We start from the raw sequence: 10342 nt of genomic DNA, 5'->3' as shown, positions 1-10342 counted from the left end.
TCCCTTAGTTGTGAGAATATTTTACCTTCATGCTCTCAGCAGTTCCTACATTTTAAAGTGTCTTTTTATTATTATTTTTTATTATTATTGAAATATTGTTTTAATGTTCAATCAACTTTGGGACATAATCAACTCTGGGAAGTTAGTATCATTAATTCTGTAAGGTGCTTTGAATCAAATGAATATTTGTATAGCGTGTTTCCTTCAAAGGCTGCTTTCTCATTCCTCAAACATCAAAAAGGGTCACCTTTGGTTTGCTCATTGGAGTTTATAAGCATCATTATTTGGAACAAAATATGAAAATGGCTCGGTGTTACACTATTTCAGTGCATGGCAGAGAGTCGAAGAACCACCTGACACAAAGCCATGGATCACCCCCTTATACAGAGCATGGTAGGCTATGGGGTCAAATTCATGCTTTCTGCATTACGAAATTACGTGAACAACACCTAATAAGCAGGTAGAATTACCGTTTGCTTGAAACAAGCTTACCTTAACTTGGCTGGCAAATTTTTTATTTTTTTTTATTTTATTTTTTTTTGTCTGAGGGATCAAACAAAGGGATAGATGAACAAACTGGCTGTTTTACATTATGGGTTCCAGAAAGTGTTCATATGAGCTTGTATTTTTATTAGTATTATAATTTATATATTCTGATTTGTAATCAGAAGTCACCCTTTGCAAATCATTTAAAGCATTTTAAAAATTAAATCCATGAATGCAGTGCTTATCATGAGTGCCTTTTTGATTATTCTGAGCCAAAAGCTATTTAAGTGTAAGTGCAAAATGTAAAACAGTGAAAATGTGTCAGTGAAACTGCATTTATCAATGCTGAATCTTCAAAATAGGCATAACTACATTTGTGGTTGTTGTTTTTACACGTTATGTAGGCTACTCGTTGGGGGAAATGCAACACAACATGAATTCGATGCTTGTCAAATTGTATGCATAGATAATTAGTTTATATTTCCGTGTCTACACTGGACGCTTGCGGCGCGACGCGACTAGACCCGCTTTGTCACGTCCATGCAGACAACTTAATCAAGCGAGCTGCTGATCCGGCGCTGCATGGCTGCACGTAATTTCAGATATTGAAGATTCATCGTATAGACGTCGTATAGAGGTAAGGATGACGGCTCATTAACCACTAAAAACGGAAGATGGAAGACGGATTTCAAATATTGAAGATTCGTCGTATAGACGTCGTATAGAGGTAAGGATGACGGCTCATTAACCACTAAAAACGGTCGATGGAATGCGATGTTTACCAGACGTTACGATCTTTCACAGACGTCTCCGCGACGTACGTGTGCTATCTGGGGCGTGTTATTGTTCGTTCAAGCTTAACAGAGAACTCGATTCTGGCGCGCGTCTTTCTGTGCGTTGTGTGTGTGTGACAGGACATTCACAGACAGCGCGTTCTCTTTTTTTTTTTCTTTTAGCACGCGTCTGTCTGCATATTCTCTTTTTCTCTTTTGGCGCGAGTCTGTCCATGAGTCATGCGTGTGACAGGACATTCACAGACAGCGCATTCTCTTTTTCTTTTGGCGCGCTTAAATGGTTTAAAAGCAGAATAAGGGCGTGGTCATATATTATAATGCTAGCCAAAGGATGACAGAAAAAAAAAAGATGCTGCGTTAATATTTTTAATGCCTTAAACCGAAAAAAAAAAAAATAATAAATCGCATGTGTTAATGTTGACAGCACTAAAATAAATATATAAAGAAATGTAACAAAACACAAAAATACATAAATATAAATGCCAGAGCGCATACACACCTCACGCACCGGATGTTGTGCGCAAGGCAGTTGGACATGTATTAGAGGTAAAAAATTATATAATTACTTTTTGGTTTCTCACACAAATGATCGTTTCGTGTCTTAGGACATCAATGTGTCGTCACGAGCCACAGGGTTTAATTTGCATTTGTCTGTGCATGTTTTTTTTACTCTCATAGATTGTGTTACCATTGACATGCATTATACGACTGACAGACAACGATTGGAGTTAAAAATCATCATTTGTGTTCTACTGAAGAAACAAAGTCACTTGGATGCCCTGGGGGTAAGCAGATAAATATCAAATTTTCATTTTTGGGTGAATTATCCCTTTAATAACACCCTAACTATGTATATAGAGTTACCATTTTACTTCCGGACATGGCTGAAAAGCAATGCCCGGTTGGGATTTCTAAGATGTCTTGGCACACAAGAAGCAGCTCCCTTCAATAAATTTGATAACAGATACTTTGACACGGAAGTGCATGAAATTATCCACTATTAAAGGTCATATGACATGAAAATTTCACTTTATGAGGTTTTTTAACATTCAATATGAGTTCACCTAGCCTGCCTATCGTCCCCCAGTGGCTAGAAAAGGTGATGGGTGTAAACCTGAGCCCTGGGTAAATTGAGAAAATGAAAGCTCAGATGACCCAATCTGGAATCTTCCCTATATGTCGTCATACGGGGAAAGGTTACCTCCCCTCTCTCTGCTTTGCTCTGCTCTGCTACAAAAAAAAAAAAAAAACAACAACAACAACAAACAAAAACAAGTCAAAATACTTTAAACATAAATATATAATATAATGTAATAACATAATATAATGAGGCTATAACAATAGCAAAGGCCATAATCATAAAGTCAAGCATAAGTTTAACCATCTTAACACAAAAACAGTATAAACAGTGCTTCTATTCCCTGAGAGTGAGGATACCTTTCTTTCACTTGAAATTAAAGTGCAGTATTTGGAAACTAGAGATTAAAGTGCCACTGTATATATTTAAATATTAAAAACAAAAATGCTGGCTATCAAAATTGTTATAAAATGTTGCATAAAAAAACACTCCTCTGTTCACTTAATTTTCATATTCTTCTGCAAGAATATCAGTTTGTCCACATTTTCTGCCAAGAGGCAAGACCTACTTGCAGTGACTATGTCCCCAGCCGTTGAGAAAACATGTTCACTTGGTACGGATGTACCTTGGACAGCGAGGTTACGTTGGGCTAACTTAGCAATGTGAGGAGCTCATTGCTCTTCCACCATGCGAGTGGGTCTTCATCCACAGAGATGCAGCCTGTGGCCTTGTATGAGGTGACCTCTTCATGAATGATGTCTGACAAAGGCTTTGTTCTTCTTTCCTCTGTTTAAAAAAAATCTGCAAATACCATTGCAATGGCAGATTTTTTTCTGGGGAGGAGAGGTCTCTGATGGCCCTGGCTCCACTCCTGAGGATGAACTTTGACCCTGATGAGTATCTGACAAAATAGACATTTTGGAAATATTAATAACAACAAATAGTTCTCATGGCAGCAAAAAGTTGGGGATTGGGGATTAGAAAAATATTACAAAGGCACAAATAGATTAAATATGCTTGGCTTAGTCAAAAAACTAAAATAATAAAATAAAACAGCAATTATCATTAGGATACAAAAAAAAAAAAATTATAATATATTAAATAAATCAAATTTAAGTTAGATACAAAAAACAAACACAATACCTGCTTTTCAATGTCCACAATGTCCGTGGTTAGATCATCGTAGATTTTCTGAACACAGGCTTCTTCCAGGTAAGGCAGGGACTTGAATCTTGGATCAAGTGCTGTGGCTCTGTGCAAATAATCCTGAACACCAGGATCATTGTATCTGCCTTTACGGTCTTTAGTGATGGCTGCCTTAGCTTCTTTGATGGTGGTACTGTCCTCTGCACTTAATGTCATGGATTTCAGTATAATTTTCTGCAGTGGGATAATCATTGAAACTGAGGGGGATGTTTCTGTGCTCATGAGGGTGATTACATTCTTCAGAGGTTTGAGAATATCAATGAGACCCTCTGCCACTTTTGTCTCACTTTCAGTTAACAATGCAATGTCCTTGACTTACTTCTTCATATCCTTGTCCATCACGGCAGAGTAGATGGCAGCCTATTGCTCCACATAATGTTCTAACATGTCATATGTGGAGTTCCAACGAGTTGTTACGTCGTGAATTAGTTTGTGAACAGGCAATTCCAGCATATCCTGCTTGGTTTTCAGGGCATGGGCAGCTGTTGTGCTTCAGTGAAAGAAGCCAACCACCTTCCCCAAGAGCCGGGATACTTGGTTTAGTGAGATTGCATTCTTGGCTGCAAGGTTAACTGTGTGTGCGAAGCACCCAATCTGTGGCCCAAGTCCCGCTGCTAAATCGATAGCATTCACTATATTTTTAGCATTATCTGTAGTAACAGGAATTATGCTATTTACCCTCTCCAGTTTCCATTCCGCCACCGCGTCTGTCAGCATTTCAGAGAGATGCTCACTGGTATGACTTTCATAAATGGGGCGTGTTTGCAAAACGCAGCTTCTCATTTCCCACTCCGAAGTAATATAGTGAGCGGTCACCGTGAGGAAACTTTCAGTGGCCCTGGAGGTCCATCTATCTGTAGTGAGAGCTACGTGGGCTGTGTTGGACAATTCCTTTTCAATTTCTCCTCGTGTCTCGTCATACAGTTTTGGAATTACAGTGGTGCCGAAGTGTCGGCGAGAGGGAATATTATACCGCGGCTCGAGTACATTCATCAGCTGACGAAATCTTTCACACTCAATCACGCTGCACGATTGCATATCTTTTGCTATAAACATCCCCAATGCTTTAGTTATGGCTATTGCCCTGTCCGACTTATAACTGAGAGGTTGCTTAAATGTTGCGGACAGTAGAAGTTGTTTCCTAACCGGCTCTCTCCTGTTTGTGCTTATCGACACATTGGCGTGATGTCTTCTCAAATTAACTGTCATATTAGAAGTGTTGCCATTAGCATATTGAATGCATTTTGCACAATGCTTGCACACAGTCGCAGTTTTATCTACTGTTTTATTTCCGTTGTCATCGTAAGTAACATGAAATCCAAAATGTTCCCACACACCGGATTTGAACGACGCGGGCACATCCGCCAACTCCGGGCAGCCTTCATTATCTCCTCCACTTGTAATTTCTGCAGCACTCCTTACTCCACTTTTACTGTCTATATGTATGTTCCTGCAAAACGGTCTGAGCACGGGGCTACATTGCGCATGCGTCGAACCGAGCGACGCACACACGAACCGAACCGAAACAAGTAAACTGAACGGTTTGGGTGTTTTTTCATGTACCGTGCCACCCCTAGTAATAACATCTCTTGTTCTGAAAGAAAAAAATACTCATTGGCCAGAATAAATAGCAAATGTGGACCAGACTTCATGCCAATATAACAGTAGAGCATGCCACTTGTGACACCAAGATTCTGGATTCTATTCCTAAGGAATGCATGAATTGATAAAATGAATACCTTGAATGCAATATATCTTGCTTCAGAAATAATCATCTGCCAATTGTAAATAATCTATAAGTTTTATTTACTTTCTTATTTATATGTACATTTACAACTGAAAATCTCTTAGATTAGTCTATGTATCTTATATCTTGTCATTTTCATTTTATCTCGTTTTTTTTTTTTTTTAAATAGATAAAACCTGCAAATCAAGCATATGCGTTATGTCCTTTCTCAGAGAAAGAAACTCAGACAGCTGACAGTGAGACTATGAACTTTCACACTAGCCTACTTTTCATAAAGTAACGCTACACATATTTAGCATTTTTTTATAAGTACTGATTATCATTATTTCTTAAACATAATAGTTAAATAACTCACACAGCCATTATTTACAGCATACAACACACTCAATTTACACTATTTTACAGTGACATTAGTGCTAGTCGCTAGTCACTAGTCTCCCCCCACCCCTACCAAAAAAAAAGAAGAAAAAAAAAAAAAAAAGATCAGATTACATACTACATACATCTGATTTTCTGGTATGGCAGGAGGAGAAGAAAAAGAGATGAGTTCATCCTTGAAAAGAGAGCAGATGTACACTGACCATTAACAACAGTGATTCAGTGGTCCCTCTGGCCTTTTTGAAAGCTGGTCTTCACTCCGGCACAGCTGGGCTTGGTACATTGCTAAAGATCGTTTAGCAAACCCTGAAAGATCCAGGGCAGCCTGCACACCCCTCTGTAATTATCACCCCATATGTGACTGCATGTGGTGGATCGGCAACAGATAAAGGCCTGGTGGGATCAATCTACACCTGCAACCACCTTTTGGCCTGTTGAAGCTCCAGTTAGTATGGCTTTGATTTAAAAAACAAAAACAAAAAACACTGTATGGCTAGAATTGCTTTTCATTTATGTAGTTAGGATGAGTGAGATGAATATCTGTCAGGGCTTGAGAAATGTGACTTTAGTTTGTGTGATAAGGTCAGTTGAGCTGAAGTAAATTTGCTGGACCGTTTGTTTTACATGCTCCTGATTAGGGCTGGACGATTAATCGAAAAGTAATCGAAACCGAAATTCAGAACCTCTAACCGACGTAATTTTCCCATGTCGGTTATTTCGTTTTTTTTAATCCTTCCCCTTTAAAAACATAGCACGACTCTGCCCCGTCCAGTCAGTGGCATAAAAGCAAAACACGGAGGTGAACGCCGGTTCAACACCTAGTGATGGCGCGCGAGCGGTGAGCCTTGCGTCTTCCCTAAACTTTGTCAGTTGTATTTATTTTATGGTTTGGACATTCAAGCGATTAGACGATCGGATGTGTATTATTATATCGAGCTACCGCGTTCGCGCAGCTGCATTGTGGCATGAACATTCATACAAACAGTAGCTGCACAAAACGTGAAGATCGCGCGCACAGAGAGGAACGCAGATACTAGTTGTCAGCGCTGTCCTGTGATTTATCACTAAAGTAGCTTAGAAACTCAAAACTCATTAAAGCATTTATTTTTCTACTTTTGAAGGAACTATTAACAACCCACAATTAATAGAGAGACAGTATGACTAATTCACACGCAATCGCTCTCATTACACACTGGTACTGTGCTATCTGATTTACAACGAGCAGATAGTGACTAACTGCTGATAGTGAGCTATGTCAGATCGCTCTTTCAATAGGAAAAAATATAATAATAGTCAAGCATATTTACAGTAGCCTACAAACCTTGTCAGTGAACTATGAGGGCAAAAAAAAAAAACAGAAAAAACAGAAACAAAATAATCGTTCATTAATCGTAATCGAGGTAAAATGTTCAATTAATCGAGATTTTGATTTTAGGCCATAATCGTCCAGCCCTACTCCTGATATATAAGAACTACTATGTTATCCGCTCATCAGTTGCTGTCTTGAAGTAGTCATGGTGACAGATTTCAGGTTAGGAACCACAGAGGAGACTAGACGCAAATCTGGAAAGTTTTCATCTCAAAATAGCTGCAAATACAAAATGGAATATTTAAAATGCTGCAAAACTCTCTTGCCCACACAGTGATCTTGTTATTGCCGTTTTGCTGTGTAAATTGAATGTGGCTTAAGCTGAGTGATGGACCACAGCAAGACAAATCTCTCCACCTCTAAAAGTGCTGACATTCTGGCAAAGTGTTAAAAAAAGAGGGGCAAAAAGCTGGGGAGCAAAAGAAAGGATAGAGGGGGAGAAACAGTAATGGATTCTCAAAGTGGAGAGCCTTTACAGTGACAGCATGCAAATGAATGGTGAAGAAATAATCCACACGGTGTTATTGAGCTCCAGGCTGATAGAGTAAGTAATAAGAAAGGTTCTCTCTTTCCGAATTCACTGCTGAGCCTCAGTAATGTGGGTCTGGTAATTAGATATTGATTCCCTCTGCGGATGAGTATTCTGAAATGTTGTCGTCTACCCTGATAGCTGGAATACATAAAAGTCTGAACACATCTTGTTAATGACCCCGGCGCAACGTAATCATAGTTGTGTGAGCTCTGTGTGCAGTCTTTGATAAATAATTATAGAACTTTCATGGAGAAGGGGGGCAATTGGTGACTTGTAACCTTTTTTGAAAGAAAGATCTATAATTCAGATGGCTGCCGATGAGAGGAGACATTAATGTATCATCTTAGTGCTTCATTATTTTGGAAAAGGCTGTCTGTGGGAATTATCTGCGCAAAAAGAGTATTGGAATGAGCGAGGGATTTGGCCTTAGAGAAAATGTGGCATCTTTCATTGAGTTCTGACTTGTTCAAATTGCCCATCTCTGAGGTTTGATACTATTATATCTTACACAGTAAGTCAACTGCTCACAGATGAAATATTTTTTTTACTAACCAATATAACAGGAATTAAATATATAGGAAAAACAAAGGCGCTAACAAGCTAATTAATGAGGGACAGATGAATGAGATGAACCAATGAGACAAATGGGGAAAACCGGGAAAGCTCTAAAAGGAAAGCTCTAAAAACTCCTCCACATACTGCTCCAGAGGAGCATCCTGACAGAGGGAGAGGATATGATCATCAGCCATTTCTGTGCTTGGGACCTGAATTCTGTTGCAGTTTGTGGTTGTAAGCTCACAATGAGGAGTAAACACATTTGTAATTATAACTTCCAACATAAGAAACAGGAGAATAACAACTTCATAACCTAAACTTTAACAATACAAGACAAAGGACAGACTGAAACTGAGGACTTAAATACATAGGGCGAACAAAAGATCTAACAAGCTAATTAATGAGGGACAGGTGAATGAGATGAACTAATGAGACAAACGGGAAAACTGGGTCAAAGGAAAACTACTACAAAAGACACAAAGGGCAAACAAAAACACAAAAGGCCAAACAAAACATAACCCTGACACTTGTATGCAGATTCCATGAACTGCCACAAGCTCTTTTCGCTTCCATGAGCTTTTTTTTTTTTTTTTTAGATGTACAGAAAGCTTTCTTATATATGATAAATCTTCCAAGAAAGTGTGAAATCAGCATGATATATGGATAAGATTTAATGTATTTAATGTATTCAAATTTGATGCATCATGATTAGTTTAGAGACACAAGATCCAATGATGTTTGGCATGTCAAACCTGCTTTCATGTGAATTGGCGTAACACATATTTATGTGCCATAATTGAAGATATGTATGAGATATGAAAGCTGTGGCAGAGGAGAAAATTATCACTGAATAACTTTAAATAATCTTACAGTATGATAAGGTAAACAAATTTGGTGTTCTGTCCATTATGGAAAGTTTAAGTTAGAGCTCTATATTCCCTCCTGGAGCCTGTACCATGATGGTAGTTGAACAAACTCAGGGTTATAGGATTAGTTTTGAGTTGACACAACCAAACCACTCCAATCAGGCTTTGTTCATACCATGATGCTGATCATCAACTTTCTTTGTCAACTCAGGCTTTGATCCTGAGTTTTGGAGCATGTGCACATGAATCCGTGACATCAGTGGTGAACAACCAATCGCATGCCTTGCAAAATGATAAACTGTGATTCACTTCTTGCGAGAGAGCCAGCGCGATTCAAAACTCTTTTGCTGAAGGTTAAGAGATTGACGAAAATGAAAACACATTTACACAGATGAAAGAGGACAGATATAAGAAATTCTCTTGCTCTATCAGTGCAATTGAAACTTGTGATGTTAGTTTATATAGTTGATAATACATAGTGATAAAGATTCAAACATGTAAGGTCACATCATATTTAAAGTTTATTTACAGCTTATTTATATCACATATGATCATATTAATATTCATTAAAACTAAATGCTTAATAATAACTGCTAAACTAAAATTGCTTGTGTGTAATGGATTAATAATATAGATCATATAATAATTATATAAATCATATATAAATCATAAAATAATTCTAAGTAATTATCATTAAAGCCAGACAATTTCATTGTTTTTTTTTTTTTAATTAATTAATTAATTAATTAATTAATTTTGCTGCTATATAGTGACCTTTAATTTGGAGGAAGAGAAACTGGAGGAGTGACTTTATTGTGTTGGATGTGTCAGTGTCAGTGTCAGTTTGCTCACATCTGATTGGCCCAATCTCAGTTTGAGATCTCTAACCCAGAACCTAACCTGCCCCGGAGCAGGTTAGCCGAGGAGCGAAAGTTACTATGGCAATGAACACCACTAAAAGCAAGTCATGGTACCTACAGTGGCGCCCCTGGACTAAAGAAGTGAGAAATATAAATATAAATAAATAGGTAAGCAGCCATTCACTGTATATGTCCTTACCCTATATGGTCCTTGAGGACAAATATGGGCAAAATCTTTTTTTTTTTTTTTTTTTTTTTTTTTTTTATTATAAATAGTTGGCTTTTAAATCTGAGTGCTACAAGACTTGGCTAAATTTGTCAGCTGAACACACACACACACACACACACACACACACACACATACACATAACCATACTCGCACACACAAAAGTTGGATTTGAGGATTTGATTCAACAATGAAACAATGATAAGTGGTAAAAAAAAAAAAAAAAAAAAACCTCCTTAATTGGT

The sequence above is a fragment of the Megalobrama amblycephala genome, linkage group LG6 (genome assembly GCF_018812025.1).
Source record: "Megalobrama amblycephala isolate DHTTF-2021 linkage group LG6, ASM1881202v1, whole genome shotgun sequence".
NCBI lineage: Eukaryota > Metazoa > Chordata > Actinopteri > Cypriniformes > Xenocyprididae > Megalobrama > Megalobrama amblycephala.
Note: the sequence above shows the minus strand (reverse complement) of the source record.